Here is a 22,947-nt window from a genome sequence, read left to right as displayed (position 1 = left end):
AAGCACACGACAAAGGCTCCTGATTCTGGACTTACGATGGATGCTGTAAGCTACGTTGGCTGAATTCAGGCCACTGTGGTGATTAATCAAGCAAACATCTCTCTGCACTATTTACATCACGGTTTAACCCCAGCCAGCAGCTTAGCCCCACACAGCTGCTCACTTACTGCCCCCAGTGGGATGGGGGAGACAATTGGAGGGAATAAAGTTAGAAAACTGATGGGCTGGTGGCAGGTTGAGACAAAAACAGTTTAATCAGAAAAGCAAAAGTCATGCACATGAGCAAGGCAAAACATGAAATTCATTCCCCGCTTTCCATGGGCAGGCAGGTGTTCAGCTATCACCAGGAAAGCCCATCATGAGTAATGGTGGTTTGGGAAGATAAAAACCATCACTTCAAACATTCCCCTCCTTGCCCCCATCCTTCTTCTTCCCCCAGTTTCATAGGCCAAGCATGATACTAAATGGTGCAGGATTTCCCTTGGGTTAGTTGGAGCCAGCTGTCCCAACTGTGCCCCCTTGAACTTCTTGTATTCCTCTCCCCTCCTTGCTGGAGAGATGGGGCGAGAACCAGAAAAGACCTTGGCTCCGTAAGCTCTGCTGAGCAGTGACTAAAACATCTCTGGAATTATCAACACTGCTTTCATCACAAATCCAAAACATGGCCCCATACCAGCTACTATGAAGAAAATTGACTCTACCCCAGACAAAACTGGCACAATTACACACTGCAGTTGTTGACATTTGAGCTTAAAGGAATAAGCAAAGTGTGTTACATTGCATGTATACAAACCATGTTTAAAGAAACACATACAATGAGCACATTTGGGGTACAACTGAAGTTTAAAATAGAAATATTGTAATAACAAACCAAAGCTTTTCCTCCTCTAATTCAAAACTGCATGTGAAAATTATTTGTTATGCAAGCAGTGAATTATCTGCTTCTATCTTCTCAAAACTTAAAGCATTTCTTAAATTTAAAAGTATTGCTCTCTGTATAGGTTTAGCATTGTACAACAACTGCATTGAAGCATCTTCAAAAATCTCAGCTATTTACATACAACTGTGTAGAGCACATTTTCAAGACATAACCACTGCCTGCATGAACAAAAGATTTATTTCAATGTGTGTGCACATACTTAGAGGCTGAAGGTTTGGAAACTGTAAGCTGCTACCCTGTAATTTCCATATTTTAAAAATAAGTAGCAGAATGCAGTTTTAAGTGATACATACCTACATACAGACAACACATCAATTTTGTGACAGTATTCCCAAAAGCTGTTTCAACTCTTTCCCACTTTAGTTTAATGTTCAGATGTTCAGATAGATAATTTGACCTGTTTGACATTTTCACATCTTCCCACTCAATTCCTCATTTGCCTCTCATTTTTAGGTAAAAGAAAGGAGAAATAGTTTTCCAATCCTTCTAAGAGTAACAATAGACCTTTTATGAATTTTGCTGAAGCTTCAGGGTATTTGCAGAATGCTGGAAGAGAGAAAGCTTGGGAAGCAGTTTGTATAGGCTTTGACAGTCCACACTAGCAGGAAGGGAGTGCAGCAACAGAGAGCTCACTCAGTCTTGGATCTGGGGGTCCAGACTGTTCCAGCATTTTCTGTTAGTTTTGACTGTAAGTCTGCAAATGTGCTTCCTTCTCTCCACACAGCTCCTCCTAACAGCAATTGCTTTTTATGCAAAAATCCTTTCTGGTTTCAAGATCCTTTACATACATTAAAAAAAGACAGTTACAGACACTGTTACACTCCTTTGATTATGTAATGAAAGGCATTAAATTATTTTGCTGGCATTAACCTTTATCTTTCATATATTTTATTGTGCAATTTATCCCTAGATAGCTTGCAATTCTCCTCAGCTGTGCTTACAGAATGCATTATTTATTGTCTGAATTTGCTCCAAGAGCAAGGTTTAGTACAAAACTTCTCGCAAACATAATTTAAATCCCTCACAACCCTAGAAAGGGCAATATAACGAAAAACCATAATAATTTCTTGATTAAATCCTTAAGTAACCAAGCTAGTTACTGAGTATTTTAAATTGCTTTGCCATTATAAATTACTCAGTAGAAAAGGAATTATTACCACATCTTCCTTGCTGCACAGGCTTCCAACCACAAGAACCACATTAATTTGAAGCTTGGCAGAGGGTACAACAAGGCTCCAGGGAACAACTTCCCATTGGATTTAGGAAAATGGTACAGGTCCCCAAGACCTGGATGGTTCCTTCTTTCCCAGTAGAACACTGTGACAACAGCAGCTGAGGCCCTTGTCATCTAGGGCCCAGGACAACCTGTGAGCCAAAAACCCATTCCAGCACAGGGCTCAGCAATGTGCAGTTGGCTCCTCACTTTGATTTACAATTATCCAAGCAGAACTTCTATGTGGTTAGGCCACAAACTCCCCCTTCCCCTGCATGTTTTTCTCAGGAGAGAGGAGCAGAAAGGTTGCAGAGCAGACAATAGGAACGCCTTTAAGAGCTGCACACACACCTAGACCTGGTTCCAGCATGCTATTTACATTTACAGGTCCAGCCACATATTACTAGGAAAGGGACCAGACTGCTTTCAAAGATGACTTTGGAGACTGAGGATTAGTATTGGAAAATGCAAGCATTTTTAATGCATGGGAAAACCTTTGGGCTGGTGACTGCCTCTTACGTGATAAAATGGGACCTTGGGATTTTGACTGTGGCTGATGTAGTAACAGAAATAGAACAAAAACAGCAGCCCAACAATAGGGGACAATGCCAAATAATTTCCAGTTTATTTGTAATGTCCAGACACTACAAAACAAAGAAGTTATTTTAAGAATGAGTAGTTATGAAATTTGTCTTGAACAAATGCAATCCAATTTACCTAGTCTGGTAGCAGAGGAATCTAACCTAGCATTAAGATGTAGGGCTGAACAGAAATTAGAGTGCCAATACAGGGTAAGACAAAGATAGACCCTCTTCCCACTCCTGTGTCTTCCTCCATCCTCCCAAAAAAGTAATCACAAGGAGTGAAAAAGCCAAGGATTTAAGGACTTGTGAATCTGTTCCCCAGTGCTTGCAAGAGTACAGTTCCTAAGGTTTCCTCTGCATCCCTGAGGGCTAAAATGAATTTTAAAAATTAATGTAAACAAGTTCTTAGCTGAAGTCCCAGCTCCTAGATGTGCTAGCATTGACTTCAGCAACATGAAAAGTTTTCAGAAACAGATGCAGTGATGCACTAGATTAAAAAAAAAAAAAATCAATTATCTATCTTTACAAGAGTTCTTTTATTCTTCCCACACACACATGGACACACACATCCTGATGAAACAATGACATCCCAGAACAGGAAGTTACACCAAAGATGCCAGGAGAGAGGGGGGAAGCTAAAAAAGAAAAGAAACTTTTTCTTAAAAACCTCTATGAATTCAACATGCAAAGCTTGATAAGAGAAGAATCAAGTATGGTATGCCACATGGAGACAAATTACAAGGACTACAACCAACCTAAGTTTGAAAATATGAACATGAAAACAACTTAGGACAGTGAAAAAGATAACGGAAGCTACTGGGAAAAAAAAAAGGGCAAAACATGAAGAAAGACTCCTCGTGAAAACTGGCTGTAACCTACTGGCACTGAAGGAATTACGACCATTTAAAGAATAAACACCCTACGAAATTTACAGAACAATGGCTTCCATGCACTGAAAATCCCAAAAGCTCAAGCACACTTGGAAATACAAATTTCCCGCACTCCAACAGCATCGGGCACAACGCACAATCAGTTTTTCCAAGCAGGCTGAGTTCCTACTGCTCTGACAGCAGCAGCAGGGTGCTTTATAAGGAGAGGGTGACAGGCTTAACTCCAGCAGCATGGCAGAGCATCCCTAATGCCCGGCCATCAGCTGCCTGCACACCGTACAGTATTCAGCAATATTGCTTAACTTCCCGTCTCCCAAGCTACCGGCTCTGGAAGCCAGCGATTCCAAGCAGCAAGTATCAGCTAATTGTTGCTGCCTGCAATGTTCAGGATGTTTTATGGGTCAGTTTGTCACATGCACATAATAAATGCTTTTAACAGAGCTGCTCTCATTGGGCAGGGAGGGGATTTCTACGCAACTGTGTAAGCATCAATTGTGTGGCCAGAATTAACCCCCTGCAGATCTTTACCCAGGAAAAGTTATATCAATGGAAGAAGAGAGCTTATGTTATCCTCTCCCCATGGAATGTACAATTCTCATTTTAATTGATTTATTTAATACGAAGAAAACTGTTCTATGAAACTGCTCTGCTGTTTAATTTTTTGTAAATTTAAGTACCAGAAGAAAACAATGGTCTGATACAGCAGAAGTTTCTAGGGCTGATGTAAAAACTAGCATTATGGCACCACGATTAAGCTGGATATTCTCTCTTGAATGCAGCCAGCTCCATGCAAATCTCTCTTTCTTGCAACCTGCTAAGAATTATTCATTTTCAGTGGAAAAGAGTGAGAAAAATATTGGCATAAATCCAAAAACAATACAAGAGATTCATTAGCATACAGTGTTTAATTACCCCATCCCAAAACACTTAATGTAGAGATCCAAGGTACCAAAAAATTTTTCATATCTCTCACTTCACTGCAGCACCCATCCATCCATGCACACTACAGGAGGATCAGCTCTCAAGTTTAAGTCCACAGCAAGCATCTCTAACTTATCTATTTCCAAGTTCCCTCTCCAGGGCTTGCTTGAGACCACTTTGAACACCCCTTCCTCCAAGTAGGGGCACCACAAACAAAAAAACAAACACAAAAAAACCCCACACAACCCAACCCTTTGCTTAGCTTACAGGGACAAATTCCTTGCTGCCATGGTTACCACTCCAACTTCTCCTGTGGAACTACAAATAAAAAAAAATTAAAAGAAAAAAAAAAAAACCTTCCCTGAGAACAGACGGCTATATGTTAGCTCTCCCTCCCCTCACTCATCATTGTTAGCCACTAAATCAGCTACATCTGGCATATTTAATTTGGACGAAATAAAATGTCACTAATTAAAAAGATGTCGAAAAAGCAATCCATGACATTATAAAAGCAGCTTGGTATTCAGCCTATTATGAACTGAAAGGAATCAACCAGTTTTTACCAAAAGCTGAGGTCCTCTATACAATCCTACTCAAAACAACATCCTCCACCTCTCCCGTCATCTACATGTACTGAGGTTTCCAGGCATTAATTCCTGGAGCAGCAGTAGCTCAAAAGTGAAGTAGTTAGCTCATTATAGATTGTATTATATGGGTTGAAGTCTGCAGCATTTATGCCAACTTTTAAAAATCAGGTTACTTTTCTAAAGCGACAATAAGTAAGACATTCAGCAGGCACACACACAAGTTGCTTTAAAGGACCTGTGGCCACATAGCAGATGAACAGTAATAGCCTCTCCTCTCTTATGTTCTCCCCAGTTCCCAGCAGCCTGATTTGAAGTATCACAAACTGCTCCATCCTTCCCCTCTTTTAGCTTCTCTCTTCAGCCTGTTCCTGAAGATTAACATGCCAGCTCTCTGCATCTCCTGCTGCAGGTCACAGTGCAGAGATGTGAGTGCTGCTTTATACCAACACCTACTCCAGAGCAGCTCCTCTTACCTCGACATCAATACAGCCTCCCCACCCAGTCCTTCCCATCATACTACACGCGTCTTTCTCCTTTGCAGGAGCATCATTATCAGTATTCCACTGCTGCTTATCAAACAGATTTCAGTGCAAAGCTGCACTGAATCATATAAACCTCTTTTCACAGACCTTAAATGTTTTCCATCATCTTTTTTGCTAACTGGTAATCTTTCATTCTATCCCTTGTGAATAGTTGAATAAGCATTTGAGTGACGTTATTTTTTTGTGCCTCTCAGGCTGAGGATTTCCCAAGAGAACAGATTATCTTCTAAGTGCTCTGGTCCAAATAATCATCATTTATAAATCAGACAACTGGCTCCTCTGTTTTTACTGATATATGACATAGAACACATATTTAGGTGTGCTTTGATTGCCATTGTTCAATTTCAGTACTATTCATAATCAAATAAGATCCAAACATTCAACATAGAAATCCCTCCACTAAAGTAAATTTTAATAGAATTTTTACTAGATATTCAAGCGGATTACATTGGTAATTCTGGCGTATGCCAGGCAAGCAAAATATTACTTACAGAAACTCAGTAGTTACAAATTAATTAACGGAGCTTTACCCTCATAACTCCAAACTTTATTATTAAAGACATGAGACAGAGATGATATGTTTGAAAATCGACACACCTTTGACCATTTTTTTGGGTTGAGGTATTTTTTTTTCATTATAAAAGTTTAGGAACAATCATAGGCTCACATAGGTTTGAGGGATAGAAGGAATCTGTAGTTTATCTGATCTCCACCCTGTAACTCAAGCAGGATCACCTACAGCCCTTTCTCCGGGACAGTGTCCAGGTGCCTTGGAATATCTCCAAGGACGGAGATTCACAACCTCTCTCAGCTGTGTCTAAGAGCAGTCAGTCACACTCACAGTTAAAAGCATTGCCTCACATTCAGAGGGAACATCCTGAGCTTCCATTTGTGCCTGTTACCTCTGTTTTTAACCCTGAGGACCACTGGAAAGAGCCTGGGTCTGTAATTTTTGCACCCTCCTTCAAGGTAATTATGCACATTCATAAGATGCTCCTGAGCTTTCTCTTTTCCAGGCTGACAGTCCCAGCTCTCTCTGCCTTTCCTCACAGCACAGATGCTCTGGTCTTCATATCATCTCTCTGGCCTTTGCTGGATGTTCTCCAGTATGCCCACGTCTCTCTTGTGCAGGGGAACCCAGAGCTGGACCCAGTACTCCCTGTGTGGTCTCATTAGGGGTGAATAAACCTCCCTTACCTACTGGAGATGCTTTGCCTATGGCAGCCCAGGATATCATCAGCCTTCTTGGCAGCAAGGGCATACTGCTGGTTTCCATTCAACTTGGACCAACATTCACCAGGACCCTCAGGTCATTTTCTGCCAAGCTGTTTTTCAGCTGGGTGACTCCCAGCATGTACTGGTGCCTGGGGTTGTTCCTCCAAAGGTGCAGGACTTTACATTTGCCCTTGTTAAACTACATGAGATTTCTTGCAGCCCACTTCTCTAGCCTCCAAGCTCTTATAGAGATAGTGAAAAGTTACACAACCATGACATTAACTAAAAGCATAAAAAAGATCTAGTTTGATTGTAGATCAGGAACCCTAAATGGGTCTTTTTGTAGGATTCTTCATCACTGTTTTCCCAAGCCAAGCCAAAGTGGTTTAAAGTTCCCTTAAAGTTAGCATTATGGTCTGTTTGTCAAAGGCTGATGAACTTAACAGCGTAGGTATAAATATGAAGTACTGTACTGAAATCAATGTCACAATAAAAAAATGCTTCCTCATATAGAACTAGATAACATAATGCCAGAGACCTGATGCCAAAGGCTGCATGAAAGAAAATGCTACTTCTTCATTCAGCATCTGCTTCAGATTATTTTACATGGAAGTCACTGCTGCTCTGAAGCTGTCAAGGCACAGTCAGCTTCCAATTAAACTACTTTATCTTTGAAGTTAATTGGAAGCAAAGCTTTCTCCTCCCTATAGGCATCCCCCTACAAGCAGGTAATCTGAGATAATTTCCAAACATATTCATTCTGTGCTGTGCACCCAATTAAATATTTTACACAAATGCAATCAAAGAGCCTTCTCTCTAATTGAAAAGTTTATGCAACAATTTTCATGAGGATACCATTAAACATTTAAAATAATTACCTGTATTAAAAAGACAATTATATTCAACTAGCTCACATGCCTGGTTTCTTTGTTTAGTGCAAGCAAAAGGGTATGAAAAAAATCCCAAGAGGAATAGAGAAAACATTGGGTGAATCTTTTAAGATAAGCGACACCCTTAGAAATCAATTCTGCATGATATTAAGTGGGAAATCTTTTAACAGTGGCCTTTCTACTGTAGATGATCATAGAGAAACCAACCATTTCTAAGACTCCAAAATGACAAGGGAGCTGACTCTGTATTTTTATGTGCTATAGATAACACATAAATGTCATTACCTACAAGCATGCTTCCTTCTGCCCCTTTTCCCCCTCCCTAAATTATTGTCAAGGGGTTAAACGAATCCACCATGCAAAGATACCAGTAACTTTATCTCTGTCCTGGCATGAATGACAATTTTTTTTTCAAAGGATTTTGATGGTTCTGTATTTATATCATGGATCTTCTTTGGATCTTCTTTAGGATTATGCTGAGAAAAAAATCTGGGTCATTGAAACCTTCTTGAACTGAACCATAGAGAAAATGGAAAAGAATATAAAGGCACTGGTGTCAGGTTCATTAAAGGAAAATCCCTTTTTCCAAATTCATTTGCCACCCTCCCCCCCCCCCCCCATCCCCCCCTCCCCTGACTGACTGGAAGAAGGTAGATCAAGCTTTGGACATCTTTCTTTCTTATTCTGAAATTTCTATTTCCATGAGTGCATAATTCCATTCCCTTTCAAAATAAAACATTTTTTAAATGCTGTGCACTTGGCTCACAGACCCAGTGACATAAGTTTAAGAAAGCTAGCCTCAAAAGGGACAAGTGCAATTTAGATCAACATACAAGGGAGGACATGTAAACATCTCAGGATCTTAGGGTCCTGGACAACATAAAATTTACTTCCCTTCTAAACTAAACTTGAACCAAATATATTTCAACATAAACAGTGTTTTTCCCTTCCCTTCTTTCCCCAGACAGCAGCTTGGGTTTGATATGAATCTGAATACTAAGATTTGCTTCCCTTAGCTCTATGCTTATTACAGTCTTGTATTTATGTAAACTAATAACATACACTAAAATATCATTCTATACACTTCAAATTTCAATATCTAATACTTCCATTCAATTGCCATGTAGAATTTCATAAGTAAAATACATAGTTGTACATGAGAAAACTAATTTATTTTGAAGTGTCCTTTAAAAACATGTTGTATTAATAAATGACAATAATATTAACTGTTAATTAATACTTCATTTCTAACTGTGTCAAACCAAATCTGATGACCTCAGCAAATTTCACTACTTATCACTCTCAATCCATTCTTGTAGAGACAATTCTAACATAAAGAAAACGATTGCCTTTTTAAGCTTCAGAAGGTTGGTGGCTTTGGGTGGTGGCAGAGCATAAGGCTTCTTACTGGAGGAACATCTATCTTGCCTTTTGCACAGCACAGAAAAGTGCTTTGTTGATACCTGCTAGGTATCAACAAAAAAACCACTCAGTACTGAAAATATTTTTGGTTCAACTGTTGCTTATACACTCTTCAACATAACTGACACTAATCAGACCTAAAATGTAACTTGTAATAACTCAGGATTTGTTTCCAGAGTTCTGTAGGTTCTTCTTTCAGTGAACTCAAATTTTCTTGGCTCACATCAACCAAGGCTTTGCCAACCTGTGCACCCTATGAATTGCAATTTTTAAAACATAGCAAAATAGCTAGTGCATTAATTTCCTTCAGCTACACCATGAAAACCCTGTTTAAAGAAGTGAAAAGGTACATTCTCTTCAAGTGTGACATAACACTCTTCCATTCCATGGGCTATGCCTCATTAAGCCAAACGTCTTAATCTTCTCTGCAGACACCATTATTTTCCATGTGTAAAGACTGGATTAAATAAATTACCAGATAGCCTCATTCTGGGGTTCAACATGGAAAACACCTTGAGATGATAAATTCAGCTTTTTTAGTTAGCTAAAGAATCTGTAAGAGATCTTAATGACTTTGATTGCCTGTAATGAGGATAATCAGTTGGGGAAATTAAACCTCTTTCCTTTTTCACAAACCAGCTCGAGTTTCTAGCATTTGGTTTTCAACACATAACAGGAACTGATAGTAGCTTTCCCTTGTAAAAAATCAGAAAGCAAATCAGAGATAAATTACTTTTTGAAATGGCAGTCCAGTTCCTCTCCCTTAGAAACTCTTGCTATTGCTCTCCCCTCAATGGACTTACTGGCTCTTGAAGAAGAGATACTTCCCTGCCCAGATTCCCATTTGTTACTAAATTGTCTTTTTTCTCTAAAATTGGCATCACTATTGTGTATCAAGTACCAATGGCTAAAACCATCTGTCCATGAAAGTCTGTATTCCCTCTCTAAGTCTTATCTATACTCCTCTATTGAAAAGGGTACCTCAAATGTCTGAACACTGCACACAGATGTGAAACTGCTAAACCGATGTGGAAGAGTACTGACTTGAATTTGCACAACAAGACTGTGACATGAAACTCATCATTTTTCACAGGCCCTTAACAAATGAGAGAAAAGAATCAGCCCTGGAGCTGCCAGCATCTCTACAGGTAAACAAACTCTGCTGCTTTTTCCAGGAGTAACTGAGGACATTGGCCATTCAGGTACATGGTCAACAAAAATTTCCCACTTAGGAAAAAAAGGCCCAATTTGGTCCTAATAAAACAGCTCAGTAACTTAGGGTAAGGAAAGGATCGTCACGATCACAGATCACTACCTGGTTTACATTCCTCCTGAACTACACAGAGGTGGCAGTCATTTCAGCTGTCACTAGCCACCCCAGTCAAAGTACATCCTGTCTCCACTAGTCATTCAGGTTCCCACTATGGCCAACAGAAAGAGAAAGAGGCACTTGTGCAACCTATCATCTTTTATAGCTTTACCACCCTAAGACAGCATGAAACCACTTGAAAGATACTTCTCTGTGTCACCATTAACTGGAGACAAGCAGCCCAAATAAGAGGTGAGGAGGAACAGAGTATGCACCAAGGTCCCTTGGTCAGACCGTAAGGCCCATCAAGCAAAATATGGAATGCAGCACCTTCCCAAAACAGCACTTGCTTCTGTTTTTGACAAGAAGCAAGCATCTATCTGAAGAGGTCTGTGTGCAGACTGTAAGGACAGTAAAAGGCTGGGACTACCATGACTGCATCTGACACCAGAGATCTGACAACCTAAGGGTGATTAAATCCAAATCTCTAACAGAGCTTTTATGAGACTTAGGCACTAAGTTTGAGCCTACTGCTGATTTGACCACTCATGATATAAAGTCAGACACAAAAACATAAAGATTTCCTTCACCAAGAAATCCCAATACCATCCTTTGAAGTTAAAGGTTTTTTATCTCCACTTCTTCCAAGTTGAGATTCAAAAAAGGGCTCTTTGTAGTTAGGCAAAACAACTATAATGATATGTTCATTAGCCTACATGCTACTTTCCAGCAGCAAAAAAAATGCCACTGCAAGCAAATAATATAAGAACAGTGGCCATTCCTATTAATTGTCTGTTGTAGGTAAAGACCACCAAGTTTGTCTTAACATTAATCCACGCATTTTATAATTCAATATGCAATCAATAATCAAAATAGATTTTCATTTCCAGATACTGGTAATTCAGCTACAGCATACAAACTTGATTTGTATTTGTGTTATGCAAAGTCAAATATATCCTTCAAAAATACTTCATTATGGTTATAGTGGAAAAGCAGAATTGCCCAGTATAAAGAAATAGTCTTCAACAACCATTCAAAAGATTTGTTAAGTCACTGTAGAAGAATTGGCCTTGCAAAAGTTTTTACACCAACACAATTAGGTTTGAACAAAAAATCTTGGAAGAAGTCCTTTTATATTAGGGATAGAGTTCTGCATTGGCTGCAAGTCTAAGCCAAGCAATCAGAGCAACTATCCAGATTTTAAATACCTCCTCTTCAAGTATTTCCAATGTATTTCTTGAACTCAGTGAGACCTTACTGGTTTGAAATTTTATATAGATATTGTGACATGATTTAAGAGGAAAAATAATTACTTTCTCCTTCCCCACAGTAGTGTATTTTAAAATAAAAAATGACGATAATCAACCAATTCCCCCGCAATCCATCAGTCCTTATACCTAGATATTGCCACTAAGTTGCACCTAAGATATTCAGAAGATAAAGCTGTAGTAGAGATGAACTCAATTACACAGAAAACGGAGACTGCTGCAAACTCAAAGAATGCAGTCATTATGAATCATGTCTGACACTGTACATGGTTTTTTGTATTATTTTTGCTGGAATTTTACTAGAGTCTCCCCTTTCTTAATGGATAGTATTTGAATGTAGGGCTATTAGCACTTCCTGGCCTCTGGCATAGGGATAAAACAAGTCCTTTGAAAGCACATCATCCTTGAGCATTTTGATAGACAAGTTAAACATCACAGCTTTTACAGCTGCACATTGGAGAAAGCTTGGGAAAGAGGCAAATCAGAGAAACTGATGTGAGCATGTTTACAGTGCTGTAAAATTTATTTTACCATCTTCAGAGCTACTAGGCTATTTATTTATTTAAGGGATAAAAATAACATATAGAAAGCTTCCTATGAAGTTCATTCAACTTCTTCATTTTAATGATTATATGCCACCTCAGAGCCATTCAGACATCAATGGATGAACTGCTGGAGAAACCCAAAGCCAGTATCTGTGCACAGACAATCTCTCTACTTACTGGAAAGACTCCATCATGCTCTGTATCTGTCTCACTTCTTGCAGGATTTCTTGCTGTAATTGAAATCCTAAAAGGCTTCTCTGTGACCTATGAAGATTGCTCAAGTACTATTCCACGGACAAAGAGGGCAAGACACAATGAAACCTTACGGAGACAGCAGCTAGCACAACCTTGGGCAGAGCACAAAGTTAATTTCTTGTTAGCCAGATTGTCTTGAAGTTCCTCTGTATTACTTGAAGTGTTGCAGTTAAGTACGGCTCTGAGCTATGCTTAATTAGGCTGTAAGCAAATGCTCATTTGTAACTCACATGCAGCGTAACAAACTGAATACTCACTGGGAGCAAAGGGAAATTACACTGAAGGTACATTTGCACAAATAGAGCTGGCAGCCTCCTGATTTTCTCCTTCTTGTTAAAATCCTAGAAAATACTAAAAATGTGTTACATTGTACAAATGGTTAGAAATTGACAATCTTTATCCCTGGAACTGAATGTGGTACTCTCATGGCCCCCAGCTGACAAGCACTTCCCTTGAACTGACAGCCTCTCTCTGCAGAAGATGAAAGACTCAGGATTAAGATTACTTTTTCCACCTGTGCAGGCAAAAAAAAAACCCCAACAAATAACTCAATGCCAAAAAATCAACCAAAACCCCAGACAGACTAGGATGCAAATCATGGTGGGTAAGTATTCTCAAAGAAAATCAAAAACCATGAATCAAAACTTTCACCTAAAACATTGACTGGATCCACATTCAGGAGTAAAACCCAGTCTCAGCACTGCTCATGAAGACAACAAAAGAGGTTCTTAAATATATTTAGGACCTTTTAAATGGTAGATGGAATGACATTAGCTTCAAGTGCAGCAAGAGCATTTTTCAGCAAAACTTATTTGAGTCTGCCTTTTAAAGCATGCTTATTTGACAAGACTGTAACAAGAGGCAAGGCTCAGCCTCACTTGGATGAGCTTTACAAAGCTTTAACAAGCTAGTTTGTTAAAGAAAAAGGTTCAAAGGTCAGACATGGAAAAAAATTACACAGAACAAACCAGAATATAACACAGAAAAACACATGGAGAATATCAAATAGAAGGTTTTACCTGAATGACTAAATGTTATTATTCCTGTAACATCAGCTTTCTTTTCTGTGCCTCATGAAGAGGACAGTGATCGTTATATATTTAATGTCTATTTCTTTTCAAGCTGTCCCATAAATCCATTATAAGGTGACAGTACTGCAAGCAATCTTTTCATTTTCTCCTATACACAATCATATAGATATATATATATGTGTGTGTGTATATATACACTTCAAACGTGCTTCACTGCTCTGGAGTTTGTAACAACTTAGTAAAAAGCATTCATAAACTGAAGCACAACAGGTATTTTTAATGCTGAAACTCTGTACCTGATACCTGATGCTTATCAAAGACCCCATCTATAGCTTGCTCAGCAGAACTGAGTACTTGAATGAAAATTGCTGAAAACATTTGTAAAGCTATTTATAAACTCCAGAAACATTGTGGTCATCTTGTTTTTGGTAGATTTTAGCAAACAATAGGGAAAATACCTGTAACTGGCAACACTGTGACAAGCAAGTTACTTCAGAGTATTTAGCTGCTCTTAAAAGTTTGCAGGCAAAGACATGTTCACAAATGACTCACAGAAGCCTGAGGGTGACTTGTCTGTAAAATTAAATCCAGGTGTTTTACTACGCAGACACTGGTATTTAGCTTAGAATACTCTCATTAATGTTTTGCACCTTTTTTTTCCCAGCAGTTTGGTTTTTTGGGGGTTTTTTTTGAGCAATGTTTGTTCCTTATTAACAGCTTTTTCCTATTCTAATTACCCTACTGTGGCAAGGATGGTAAGGAAAGAAAAATTTTAAAGGTGAATGTAAAAGACAAGAGGAGGAACATGAGCAGGGTCAGCACATGGTGAGACAGCCAACCTTCCCTGGTGACTGTCAGGCACAGGCATCAGTCCCAGCACTCAAGAAATGCTTCCTCGGCAGTAGATACATAGATAACATTCCTATGAAATGTCTGGATGGACAATGCACACTGTAAACTCTGTGTGTGCAGGGTGAAGCAGTGTCCTCATAGCCCATCTCTAAACAGCCCCAAAAAACAGAGCAGTTCCTCCCTCTGGCCAGACAAGAGATGTAGGCAGATGGAAGGGGTAACTAAAAAGACCTAGATGCTATAAAGTGGCACCTGTTTGGTAAGACACAGAAGCAGCTTTTAAAGGTCTCTCCCACTTCCATCCCATTTTCCTATAAAAACGTACAGAACAGTGTTTTCTCTGCTTTTAATGAAATCTCACTGGAATTAAGTCTGCTGTGACAAAGCTATTTTATTCACATTTCCCAGAAACATCCCATGCTCAACATGGGATCTTGGACCCAAACTTCCAGCTGATAGTCAATCCATTTTGTTTTGGAGTGCTACTCATTTCTCCCTTAGCAACACCAGAAAAGCCCAGGAATAAAGCACAACAATAGTATTTCCAATTCTGTTGCTACCTGAAATGCAGCAGGAGAAACCAGCTCCAGTAACCCCAGCAGCAGCAGGGTCTACCACTGGAGAGAACAAGCAATCCTAATGCCAGTGGAGAAACTTGAGATGTAGCTTCTATGAACCAATGATGGCTTGTCCTTTAGCAAGTCCAGATTAAACTCACTTTTATGCTAATTTTATAAATTATATTCAGATTACAGCCAGGCTGAAGAAAAGATTGAAGGTACTTACATTAATAAAACAAAATCACTTTTTAGTACAGTAATTCTGCACTTCTATTAGGAAGAAGAATAATACAATAAGAATTTGATAGCAATAGGAGGCTATAAATCAAGAGCACAGAGAATTGAAACTCATCCCACAATGACTTAATTAACTTGGTATTAAATTCCAATTGACATTTCCCCCTGTTTAGTAAATGGAACAAAACTATATCTGCAAGCTCTGGCACAATCCAAGAACATCCTATTACCAAAACAATGAACTAACTCCAAGTTCCTTCTTCCCCACGCATCCACACACAAACAACACCTAAGTGAAGATGGACATTTCAAATAGATTTCCACTTTAATCGTGGGCACAGGTCACTGTCCAGGACATTAAAAGAAGTCCAAAGAAGCCTTTTACCTGCTCTGAATGAACAACATCCCTCCTCACACTTAAGGAGCAGCTGTGCTGATGGGTTGGAAAGGAACGAACTAAACACTGGCTTTGCCTTCCATTCCTAGAAGTAGGTGCCAACAAGCAAGCAAAAACTTGGGTGTCTTCCCAGTCCTGCACTCCATACGTCCACAGCATCACCAGGGATCACCAGCAGCTCAGCTGCAGGTGCCAGCACAGCTCTGCAAGAGCTGCCACAGCTCATCTCAGGAAGGACTTGTGGTCAGCTCACCTATCAGCTGCTGGCAACAAAGTGGTGCCACAAGATCACGTAGGATACACACACTAGAGGCTCTAAATTATAAGATGGTGCTTTCTTTCACCAGCCCCACTGGGTAGCAGAGGTCCAAAAAGGCTTCTATCCAAAATAGAAAAAAAGTTTAAAGTTGACCTGAACTCACACCTCGAGTCCAGACAGTATAGATGTCACACAGCCTCAGTGTGGCTATTCCTACCTTGCTGAATGACTCCTTAAAGGCCATCAGCACAATGACATCTCTGATTCATCTCAACCATTCATTTATGGAATAATTACGGACACTCAATCTAGTTCTGTTTTTTTTTTTTAATTCCCTACTGCACTTATGTTTACACCAAAACCCATTCCTGCCTGCTGCACTAGGCAGAGAGAAAATCAGAATTCCTCTCATATTATGCTTTCCTATTTTTCACTGCTTTCTCAGCCTGATAGCCCCTCAGTTTTGTAATTCCTGATCATAGTATAGAACAGCAAAGTTCTACTCTTATTCTACCATTAATAAAATACAAGAGGAACACAGCAAGTGCAACAAGTGCAGAAAATGTGCAAGGGCACACGTAACTAAGAAGCACACAAAAATGTAGTATGAACACACTAATGCAGCTAGTGGTGCAAATACTACAGACTGCTCAGTATTATTACTGTGCAATGCTTTTTAAAACAACTGCAAGTATTACTGTGTGGCTGGAGACCCAGTGGGGTACCAGGACACCTGGAGCAAGGCAGGCTTGGGCCAGGTGGGTTCCATCCATCAGAAGGACAATGCATTCCCCACTGGTCGTCCTGAGCACACAGCCCTCCTCCCAGCACACCCCCATGGCCAGAGCATCACTACCATCACTTGGTAGGGAGCCAAAATGCTCCTGGGAGCTGGGCCAGGTTTGTGTCATTGGAAACAAAAAAATCCCAACAAATAACACAGTCTTGGGTTTGAGCATGAGATGCCCTTAATATTTCCAGTAATTCATGTTGGGACTGCAACTACTGTTACTGTTTTGGCACTTTCCAAAAAAGCAAGAACAAAGAGACTCATTTCTTTCTACCACAAAGTTTCTTGTTGTAAGAAGCATGAAGAAGCAGAAACAGCAGCTTTGCCTCTGTGCTGATCCCAGTCCTCAGCAGGCCACATGCAGGGCTCCAGCTGGAGAGCCTGCAGACCCACCTGGTGACCAGCGCCAACAGCACCAAGGGCTGCTGGTCTTTAGCGTAGTCCAGAAAGCTTGTTAGACCTCAGATAGTCATCATTCTCTTCCTCAGTAATGAGTAAATGCGACTTTCAGCATGATGTGAACTCACCCCCACCCTGATTTTAGGGCAACATGTTTCCATGAGAGAGGAGGTAAGACAACAAGTAATGCAACATCGTTCCTACCCTGCCCATCAAATTTAGCTCATTTAGTTTGGGGAAGTGTTAATACTCCAAACGAGACAAGGGCACTGAAAGGCCTGCTTTCATGTAGTTAGATCACAGCCCTGAAGCAGAGGCATGCTCTTTCCCTATTTTTTTCAAACACAATTGCAACTATCTTTAAAAAAAGCATCTGAGTTAAACATGCTGCAAGCAATTTATATATAATTTATTTACTTAGTGTAAGAGACTTGCTTCAAAGAAAGATTTGAGAGAAACAGCATGATGTGCCATGGCAAATATTCATGTTTTACAGTTGGGCCAAAGGGAATGCCTAGACTTAGACCTAAGGAAATGACCAGATTATATCCAGCTATAAATTTGGCCTGTTTAGACAAAGTAATGCCCTGTTGACCCACTTAGATGTCAGCATTTATTTTCAAAATGTCTTGTTGCTGAAGATTGTTCCACTGAAGAATCAAGTACAAAATTTACTGTGACACACGCAAAATCTAACTTAGTACATAATGCTTGTATTATACAGAAGTTTATATTTTTGTACAGCTTCTCTTTAGAAAATCAACATCCACATCTTCAAAAGAGCCAACATAATTTTTTGGGGGGAAGAAAAATAAAAAAATGTGCATCATAACATATAATTAGAACAATAAAAACTAAGACGTCTGTTTACACAAGCTCCCTTGAAGGATAACTAAATCTGGATAAGAGAATGACATTAATTCATACCCATTTGTGAATTTAACTTGCTAGAAAAGAGTAAATAATTTGGGTGCATTTTGGAAGTTTGCCTGGGCTGTATAGAGGGGGCATGTGAGAAATTTGCCCTATTTTTACAGTTGAAAGCTTCATTGACTCACACAAGATACTTAAGCCTAATATCCTGTGGCATTGCAGTGACCTACATGTAATTATTGCATGCTTTTTCCAAAATATTTGTACACAACCAGAAATTATAACCTAAGTTACCAACTAGCTCTTCATTTATACCAGCAACACAAAGATGGACTTCAATTGGCAGTAAGGTAGCTGTCTGATGTTTTTAGCAATCTTTTGGACAAATGTTTGGTCTGGACTGGTGTAATTTTCTGGTCTCCATTTTTCTTAGACAAATGTATTTATCCTGTTAAGCAAACAATGCTTAAAAATTTTCAGCTGTCCTTTCTCATGGCCTGCAACCACTTCCCCCTCTTCAGACATGGGGTGATCTTGTGTTTGCAGGTGTGCATGAGCCCCACATACAAAGATGTGAGGAATAGGAAGAGAAAAATATCAAGTAGTCTTGCAATGACCCTGATATCACCCAGACCATGTCCTTCCTGCTCCTGCCTTTTCTTGCCCTTCCTATGCATGGAAAACGGGAGTGCTCTCGGAGATCTGCTGAAGTTTTGGGCTCTGTGGTGATGGGCAGATGGGTGATACTTCGAAGACAAAGTCAGGCACAGATGAAGAGGGGAATGATTGGGCATGCATTGATCAGAGAGCTCCTCTCCTGTCAGCCTCCTGTCCAAGCTCACAGACAATGCTGCTCTCAACTCAAGGGCTTAAGGCTTCTTTGTTCTTAGCTCCACTTGAAGGATTATGGTTTCTCCAAGCACAAGACATCTGCACTGTCTCACCGCACCAGCAGCTGAAGTAGCTACTGACTCAACAGCACAGCCAGTTGGTATTTCTCATTCAGGTCCTCACCAGCTGGTTGGCTACATCACTAAAACTTCAGCTGTGTCAATTTTTACAGACCCATGTGCTGTTCTCTATCAGCAACCCGACATCTAACATTTTTCACTGTAAAAGTAAGCTCAAAGTGGGCCATTTCCACCTGCAGACCTGCAATAAAGGATCATACTGGTGAACTCCAAAGAGGCATGTATCTCTTTAATTACAAATAATTCCTTAATGTCTATCACCAGGTTTGTTTGGTCACACAACCCTATCAGCACACATGTTGCCACTGTGGATGTTGTTCAGTGCAGGATAGCCTTTGAAATGTAACCTAAAAGTTCACAGTTATTTCTCTTCTAACTCTTTGACTACTTAATTATGTGCCAGTTTCTCAAACTTCATATGCTCAGATGCTCAGAAAAAAATTACCCTCAAGATTAAGTTCTTTTTCTAAAGCAAAGATTATCCAGAATGAAAAAAAAAACAAAAACCCTAACAAACAAATCTGAAATTATTTCAATAAGCCTAACACTCCAGTTTTACTTCCCAGATTGCTTCTCCCATTAAATGATCCCATTTGCCTACAGGTGTGCTTAGTTTTGTGCTAGTACTGAAGACCTGTTATTTCCCACTGTTGTCTGTCTTCTGGGGGGCAGCTGCAGTACACTGCTGTATCCATCAGCTTTAAAAGCAGTATTCATTCAGTGCCTGACTGGCAGCAGAGTTAGAGGTGGCATACTGCTTCCTGCTGTGGTGAAATTAGTACCATTACCCAACAGAGCTCGTAAAAATATTTTCTAAAAAATGGAATTAATGCACTTTTTTGAGTACACTAAAGAAAATGCTTTGTCATCATGAGAAGACAGAAAAAAGCTCCTAGCACAAAAAAGTAAGAACGGTTCATTACAGTTATTTTTCACTGCTTTACTGTTTTTATCTTTCTTTGCTGAGCCAAGAGTAGGAAACAAATGCAGAGTAGTACATAAAGCAATGCTCTGAACTGCTTGTTTAAAAAAGCAGTGGCAACTACATGAAAAAAATAAGAAAGAGACTCAGCATCAACAAGAAATTTGTATGTCAGGCTCCAGCTACAAAATAAAATTTTTCATATGAGAAAAGACAATATCCATTTTTTCAGCCAAAAATGTAATTCAAGCTTTATGACCTGAAAGCTTCTTTACTCACTCTTTCATTCACACATGCATCTTTTTCCTACAGGAAACAATAAACTGGGAAAAAGTATAACTTTCAGTAAAACTTGAACAGAGTTCAAACATTTCTTTATGCCTAAGACTTGGCAATATGACATGAGACTCTCTATGTTTAACAAGACTGGATCTTTAAATTCCTCTTGCATAACCACTACTAGATTTTATAATCACAGAGTCATATTTTACAATTATTAAACAACAGTGAGGTGTTCCAGGAGGAACAATGCCAACATTTCCTTTCTTATGAAGTCATCAGACCCCCAGCTTCCCAGTGATCTCTCCATTGTTTCACATGGTCAGCAAACAAAATACTCACTTCTTTCTGAAATCCCCAAAAGCTACATTAACCTGAGACCCTCTCAAGTGCCACAAATACGAGCTGACCAAAAGCAACACTTCCTCCACCCCACGTGTGTGCTGTGATGCCCTGTGTGATCAGAGCTGCAGCACTGCTGGCTGGAACTGCTTATTTATTTGTTGGCTTATTTACCTGTAAATGCTCAAGAAGCACCAAAGGAATTCACTAGGTCCTCATATATCCCATGTAAACAGAATGGCTCATTCCCATCTCCAATTTAAACTGTGTTCGTAATTTACAAGCAGAGGACCTTAGGTTAGCATTTAATATTGTATTTATATTTTCCTTAAAGCACAACATATTTTCCCTAACTGCCAGTTATTAAAACTTGCTATTGAACACCTTTAACTAAACTCATAACTCATTTTGTTAATCAGTAGTTTGTATTGTATTCACAGACATTTCTCTCAGCCAGAGCATGTCGTCAAATAATTTACTCAAATTCCCTAAATCTACATTTTTTAATGGGTTGAAGTTGGAAGGATGTATATCACTTCTTAAGTTATTATTTTTTTTTACTCATGATGTTTAGCAGATTAGTGAAGAGAACTAAAACTGAGTTAAACAAATCAAGAGACTGAACAGAGAGATTATTTTGTTACTCAATGATATTCCATGTTTAAAATTGAGATAGTTTTCTTCCTTAATGACAAAACCAAACCTACTCTCTTTTACCATTCATACTTTAACTATAGAAGGTTTTGTTCAGTTTTGTTTCTCTAACCCTTCATTAAAGAGAGCAAAATACTTTGAGAGGAAAAGAACACTTCCCTACTCTTCCCTCACCCCAATCCATTGTTTCTCAACTGCCTCCAATGAGTTGATAGGCTGAAACGATCACTGTATTTGCATCTGCAAAAGAAACCATTATTTCCAACATGCTTTACCTCCTCAGCTTGTACCCTAAAAGGTTTTAACACTATAATGGATTGTCTTTGATTAAAAAATTTAGCAACAGGCATATCTATATAATAGAAATTATTTCATTTTAGGCTTTCAAAACATTTGTCAAAAATTTTAATTTTAAAGTGAGGTAGAATAATTTAAAAAAATACAAGGTAAAACTTGTGAAAATAGAAGACTTTTTATTCTGCTTTTATGGCCATCCTTCTTACATACATTAAAAGACTGGTTATTTTTATATTTATCTGCTGTTAAACCACTAGTTTCTAAATTCAATGAAAAAATGACTCACAGATCATTTAGTGTTCCTTAAGGTTTTACAGACCCAAGTTTAAGGTGGCTTGGGTAATTTTAGTAAAACATTGAGCTAAAAGGCAAAGAAACCCTGAACCAGGATAATATTTGGAGAGAGTAAACACAGGTTTATCAGAAACTAAAATTTATTTCAGAAAGACAGCTATGCTACTGTCCTGCTGGCAAGTGCCAGGAGGCAAAATTGCCCCAGTTTTATCTCCCCAGAGTCACTGCCTTGTCAAAACAGCCTCTCTGCTTAGCTAGTACCTGGGTCTCTGACAGAGCCCTGTGCTAAATTCCCAATGGGATGGCTCATTGTTTTTCCCAGGGCATGATTTAGTTATCTGTCTGTCTTGTATGTGTAAGAAATACAGTAAAAGCAGTGGAGATGCACTGTGTCTCTCAGGAAAGGGGGCAGCTGTTTATGGCACTTTTGTTACAACTTATGTGTTGTAACCCAACACAGACCACTCAAAGGCAGACATTTGGGTCTCCTGCTTGTAGCTGTACCCAAGCCCTTTATCTCCCAGAGAGGATGTAGGAGCTAATTACAAACTAATAGAGCAGTGACACAGAACTTCTCAATATTTTTGGGTACTCAAGAACAGAATTGTTGCAAGCAATAGCCAGAGTAACTCATATTTCATTCCCATGCAGGTCAGCACAGCTTACAAAATAAATGTTTTTGAGCCCAGCTGTAGTCTTCAAGTGTGCTTGAGGAATGATACAAAACAAGATTATTGTTTCTAATAGAGTGGAGTAGGACAGAGAAGAAATACTGCTGTGTTGCTGAAGTTACTGCTCCGAACCACATGAAAGGTCAGACTGGGCTATTTTAACTGCTAAGAACCCAGAAAATTACTCCACCAGCTTTCCATGGGACAACCTTCCCCTTAAATTCCGTTACAATGAGCTGTGCCTAGTTACAAGCTATAAGAACACCCTTGCTTTTTGAGCAGCTTCATGAAAAACAGCAAATAAAGCACCACCATGTCTTTAAAAAATTCAGCTGTTCAGTGTTTATGTGACACCTAGAATATGCAGTATAAAAGGCACAGATCCTCATCCAACTCTAAGATAATTCACTTGACTTCAGAATTAGTACATCTTTAGACTGAATAACAAAATCTGAAGGATATTAAGCATCACTGCTCTATTCACAACATGCATTTATCTGAAAGAGGCTTACTTCATTTTTACACATCTTTTTTACAA

General features: G+C 39.2%; 1 protein-coding gene across 3 annotated transcripts in view; it reads right to left on the bottom strand.

Annotated features, from left to right (window-relative positions):
* GRB10 (growth factor receptor bound protein 10) overlaps positions 1–22,947 on the bottom strand; it is a 144,131-nt gene that overhangs the window by 30,098 nt on the left and 91,086 nt on the right. The gene's annotated exons all lie outside the window — the stretch shown is intronic.

This window comes from Lonchura striata, chromosome 1 (assembly GCF_046129695.1).
Source record: "Lonchura striata isolate bLonStr1 chromosome 1, bLonStr1.mat, whole genome shotgun sequence".
Taxonomy (NCBI): domain Eukaryota; kingdom Metazoa; phylum Chordata; class Aves; order Passeriformes; family Estrildidae; genus Lonchura; species Lonchura striata.
This window is presented reverse-complemented; position numbering and strand designations above follow the sequence as displayed.